This window comes from Phalaenopsis equestris, unplaced genomic scaffold, assembly GCF_001263595.1.
Source record: "Phalaenopsis equestris unplaced genomic scaffold, ASM126359v1 Scaffold000123, whole genome shotgun sequence".
Taxonomy (NCBI): domain Eukaryota; kingdom Viridiplantae; phylum Streptophyta; class Magnoliopsida; order Asparagales; family Orchidaceae; genus Phalaenopsis; species Phalaenopsis equestris.
In genome coordinates, this window is record NW_018164565.1 from 2,142,700 (window position 1) to 2,148,637 (window position 5,938).

The 5,938-nt window shown below is 41.8% G+C and overlaps 1 protein-coding gene across 1 annotated transcript in view; it reads right to left on the bottom strand.

Moving 5' to 3' along the window:
- Positions 1-5,938, bottom strand: part of LOC110021222 (cleavage and polyadenylation specificity factor subunit 1-like) — a 75,185-nt gene that overhangs the window by 42,514 nt on the left and 26,733 nt on the right. The gene's annotated exons all lie outside the window — the stretch shown is intronic.

Below are 5,938 nucleotides of genomic sequence, written 5' to 3' on the forward strand. Positions count from 1 at the left end.
TCTTTCCCTCGGAGGGGGCCCACCTCTTCTCCAATTTCCACCTCCACCCTACCACATTGCCGTCAACCGCTATTACAGCAGCCCCGCCTCCTACCCGGGATCGCTACGTACAAGATCTGTAATCACAATTGAACCTTGCAATACAGCTGCGATTTGAGAGATTTGGGAAGCCTGTGACGGGATCACAGCATACAGGATCCATCGTAGCGATCGAACCTCGCGTAACATATGGGATTAAAGTGAGTTGGAAAGCCAACGATGAGATCGCGACATATTCTTGATTGATGGGATCGCCTTCGTGACAGAACCTCGAGATATAGTCGCAACTCAAGGTAGCTAGGAAGCCCATGATGGGATCTTGAGGTACAGTATTTCCGCCTTTGTGATAGAAATCACCTTCGGAGTAAGGGAAACCTAGAAAGTATATGAATTGGAGAAGAAATTAAAGAACGAGGTGAGTCGGATTAGATCTAAACTAGACGAATGTTTCTCAGCTATGGAGATTCGTTCTCGGCCAGGGAGGGGTGGTTCTCATCCATGAAGAGGAGATTCATGGTTCTTGAAGAAATGATGAAGAAGATTGTGGATTTCAAGCAAATCTGTTGTCGTCCGTTATGGGATCAAGCAACGGCATCTAGAACAAATGATAGCAGCAACAATAAGAAGAATTAGTGTAGCATCAAGGAATCATCGTTGCCTTAGGCGAACTCGAGAGATAGCACTTGAAAGTAATAGTGTGACATTTTGATGGCTTGAACAAATGGAGGCAAGAGGGATCGAGCGAAGGAGTTGGAAGTGGATTCGAGCAGTAGCATATGGAGGGAAGTGCGCGACATTTGGAGGATTGGAACGAGCGGCAGCAAGCGGAACGGGAAGACATTTGATTCAGTGCTAGAGAATATTGATTCAAAGAATTTCGGCCTGGAACAGAGAACCATGATGAGTGGGACCCTAGCAGAGGGCTGCATCCAACCGCGCCAGTGTCTTTTATTGTGGCAGCCTTCCGGGCGGAAAGCGATTCAAGAGCCTATGAGAACGGACAAGTTGATTATGGGGTAAGCCAAGTTTATGGAAGAAGAAAAATCAATATGGATCGAGGAAGAGAACTCAACCCCTGAATCATGGGTAGAACAAGTTTCAAATGAGGAAATTGCAAAGGAGACTAACGCATAAAGAACTTGAAGTTGTCAATCTTTGAAGGAAATTATGCCCATGGTTGAGTTCATCACATGGAGAGATACTTTATTGTTAATGGGTTTACGGAGAAAGAAGATTGATGGTGGCAGCCCTGTGTTTGGAAGAGAAGACTCTAGCATGGTGTCAATGGAGAAAACAACAAAGAATATAAGAAGAATTCAAGGACCGATTGTTGAAGAATTTCATAACCACATGTGAAGGGAATTTACACAAACTATTTTTTACATTGGTCCAGGAAGAGTCCACCATAAATTATAGGGAGAAATTTGAGATGTTATTTGGTTCTTTGAGAGGAATGTCAAAAGACTTATTGGAAAAAACCTTCTTGGAGGGGTTGAAAGGATTATTGGAAGAAAACTTCTTGGAGGGGTTGAAAGGATTTCTGAAACTTACAAGATACTACCGGAAGTTCGTGAAGGGTTACAGTTCGATTGTGTGGCCATTGACACAGCAATTGAAGAAAGATAAATTTCATTGGCGAAAAATTGTAATCCGGGCTTTTAAAAAGTTAAAGAAGGTCAAGAAGAACATACCAGTGTTGGCATTAGCTGATTTCAGCCAATTAATCATTGTAGAGACAACTGCTATAGGTTATGGGTTAGGTGCAGTCATCATGCAGATGACCCAACTCTTATTTAAATCAAGTGTCGACTGCAAGAACAAGTCTCAAGTTAAGTTATGAGTGAGAGTAATACAAATTGATCCAACATAGGTTTCCTCTTTTCCATCTTGAAGAAAAAATGTCTTATTGGGAGGGTACCGCACCTACGACGCTTTCCACCACACAAACCCTCCAAATAATTTTAAAGCTTATTTTAGGTGTAAGGCTAAAGGGGCAATTTAGTCATTTGTTAGTTATTATTGTTTGGTATAAATAGGGTTTAATATGATTAGTGTTAGGAGGTGTGATTGTCGTATTGAATCTTAGGGTTAGGTTTAGGTTTTGGGAGAGATCGCCTATCTCTCAAATTGCAAATGTTTATCTTTTATGTATTTGAGTTGTGTTATTTTGTGTTGGTGAATTAAGAATATTTTATTTTGTCCTAATCTCTATGAAAACTCGTCTTGTTCCTATCACAATACTTGGCCAAGAATCCAAAATGTGGCTAAACAACTTCAACCATGAGAACACAAACCCTGTAGAATAGAAGCTCCCAGTTGAAGACCTGTCAATCTTGGCAAAGTCAGGGACTTCAGTAGAAGACCCTCAACCACCACCCTAAACCCACAACTAAGGATACAGAGAAATGGAGAAGATGGTTTCTCAGAAATTTTATTCAACAACTATTCCATCCAGTTTACAAACAGAATTATGACTGTATAAAGCCACAGCAAACGAAAGTTATATAAGCAAAAACTTCAAATCTGACAAGCCCTACTGCCAAAACATATGACACACTCCAAAACAGATAATCCCCTGTGCCAAGCTTATAAAATGGACATTAAAAAAAGAACTAAATTTTATACAGGCAGTTGTATGTAAAACAGAGAAAAGAAAATTAAAAATGTACAGCAGAGAACCATATCACTTCCACAGGAAATAAATGAAAGTATAAAAAAAACAATAGGAAAAAATGTTTAGAAGTTAGAGGCCATATAATTAATTAAAAAACAATTGAATACACGATATGCAGTTTTAATGGTGTGAAATTAAAAATTAAAAATATTCGAAGAAAATAATATAATAATTATAAATTTAAATATCTAGGATCTATTATATACCAGGAAGAGAATATAGGAAAAGATACAACCTTTAAAGTTGATTGGGGGATTGAAGGAAAAAAGTGCCTCCGCAGTATGTAGGAAGAAAATATCACATAGACTCACTATTATGTACTGTTACGTATGGCTCATATCTAGGGAGTTGGAGTTTCTTAGTGAAGAGGTGTCTCCTAGTGAAAAGGTGTGTCTCTTGGAATAAAGGGGATTGGGAGGAGCGAGGGCGTGATTGTAATTTTATCTGAGGGTTTGTATATGTCTATATATATGTGTAACCCTATGGGATGTATTGTAACTTCTCTGAAATAGTGAAACCGTCGCACGCTCCTGAGGACGTAGGCAATTCCTTGCCGAACCTCGTTAAATCTCTGTGTTCTTCTTCTGGATTTGTGTCGATTCCTGTTTTTTTCTTCCGCTGCAATTCTCACAACGATTGGTATCAAAGCCTCTTTCGAGGGGAATAGGAGGAGATCGACGCAGGAAGAGAAGAAGGATTCGTCGGGCCTGGGACGAAGGATTCGCTCGGCATTTGAGCGAAGGATCGCGAAAGGAGTTCGCCCAGGCAACCTTCTTCGGTGCAGAGGAACGGAGTAATTGGCGTGCGGCAGTTGTCACGCGAAGGGCACGACGGTTCGCTGACGGGCTTCGACGATTTGACATCACGAGAATCGGCTAATCCGGGCATTCAGCGAGGTTCGCTGCAGCCAAATTTTCGAATTCGCAGAGGCATCGCGTTCGGGCAGGAGGATTCGCTGCTTCACGCGACAGGGAATATCGCGTCAGGCTCGCGATAGCATCGGGCTTCTTCCGCAAGGTTTCCGAGGAGCGTGCGGCAGTTGGCGCAGCAGCAGTACTCGGAAGGTCGCACTTGGCGCGACAGCAGTAATCCGAAGTTCGTCGGCGTCAGTTCGCGACTAGGGCTCTGGTTCGTTCAAGGAAGATCGTGCAGTTTCAGGAAACAGAGGAGTTCGGCAGGTTCAACAATCCGTGGGAAACAGAGGCTGTCCGGGAACCAGAGACTGTCCACCGCGAAAAGGAGCATTGTTTTGCGAAAAATCTGAGGAATTCGACCAGTTAAATTCGTTGGCTCGTCGCAGGAGATTTTGCGACAGGGGGGGGTCGGCAGGGGGGAGGAGTTTCGTGGAGGTATTCCTCGAACAGGTGCGAAGGGATTCGTGGCTCGCGGAAACAGCAATTGGCAGAGGTACTGGTACGAACAGGAAAAGTGCTTCGTGGGAAAATTTGATTCACGAATCACAGGAGAATCGCGAGATAGTTGCTGCATTTGACAAGGAAAATTTCAGGTTTCTTTGAATTTATTTGCGGAGTATTTTCTTTTGTTTTTCGAAGCAAGGCAAGAAAATACGGTGTAGGATTAAATTTCAAATAGCAATGTCTGGAGCAAAATTTGAGATAGTGAAATTCGATGGAACCGGGAACTTCGGATTGTGGCAAACAAGGGTAAAAGATTTGTTAGCACAACAGGGAAATTTGAAGGCTTTGCGGGTTACGAAACCTGATAATATGGAACATGAAGATTGGGAAGAGTTACAACTTCGAGCGGCAGGGTGCAGCAACTATATGTTTATTCTGACAGATGAAGTTATGTATCACGTGATGAATCTAAAATCTCCAGAGGATGTATGGAAGAAATTGGAAACTTAATTTATGTTAAAATCTCTGACGAATAAATTGTATCTGAAGTAAAGGTGGTATGGGCTGAAGATGCAGGCAGACACTGATTTGGTTCAGCACTTGAATGTCTTCAATCAAATAATCACGGATCTGGCACGGCTTGATGTGAATATTGAGGATGAAGACCGAGCAATGATTCTTTTGTGTTCATTGCCTACTTCTTATGAACATCTGGTGACTACTCTTACATATGGGAAAGAAACAATTAAAATTGATGAGATTACTGCAGCATTGTTGGCTCACAACCAGCGAAAGCAGAATGCAGAGGAATGCTCTCATGGTAATTGTTTATATGCTCAGTGTAATCAGGATCGTGAAAGTAAGGAGGAGGAGAATTCTGGAAGGCAAAGTTCCAAGTCAAAGCCTAAAAACCAAGAAGATTCGTTGCTTTAAGTGCAAGGAACAAGGACATATGAAAAGAGATTGTCCAATGCTCAAGAAGAAAACTCGTGATGTATCTTCCAGGGCTGTGAATATGGTGCAGAGTAACATTACAGATTACAGTGATGATGATGCGCTTTCAGTTACAACAACTCAGTTAAAGGATGGATGGATTATTGATTCAGGATGTTCTTATCACATAACACCTAACAGGGAGTGGTTTACTTCATACAGGTTATCTGATTCTAGTTCAATCTATTTGGGTGATAATATACGATGCAATATTGCTGGTATTGGTAAAGTCAGAATTAAGATGTATGATGATACTGTTAGAACATTATGTGATGTCAGACATATTCCAGAGTTGAAGAAAAATTTGATTTCGTTGGGCACTCTACACAGAAATGGTTTCATTCCTAAGGCAGATGAGGATAGGGAAACCATCGGAATTGTTAAGGGTGCACTGACTGTGATGAAAGGGAAGATCACTGTAGGTAACATCTATAAACTGATAGGGAGTACAGTTGCAGGTGGAGATCGCTCTGTTGAATCATATGGTGAAAATGCAACAGGAACTTTGACCAAGCCAGGTTAGATGGTTTGGTTGTCTACCCCACTTTGGTATAAAGAGACTCCATGAGATTTTTTTTCCTAAGAGGCAGGATATTCACAAGGTGGAGATTTTTTCTCCTAAAGGATTGGATATTCGCAAGATGGAGATTTTCTTCTAAAGAGGCAGGCTGAATATTCACTTCACTAAGGTGGAGATTTGTTTGGTAGGCGCATATACCGGGTGATGCATATCTCCTACAGTGTTGGATATTCGCCACGGTGGAGAATTGTTAGGTATGGCTCATATCTAGGGAGTTGGAGGTTCTTGGGGGAGAGGTGTGTCTCCTGGTGAAAAGGAGTGTCTCTTGGAATAAAGGGGGTTGGGAGGAGCGAG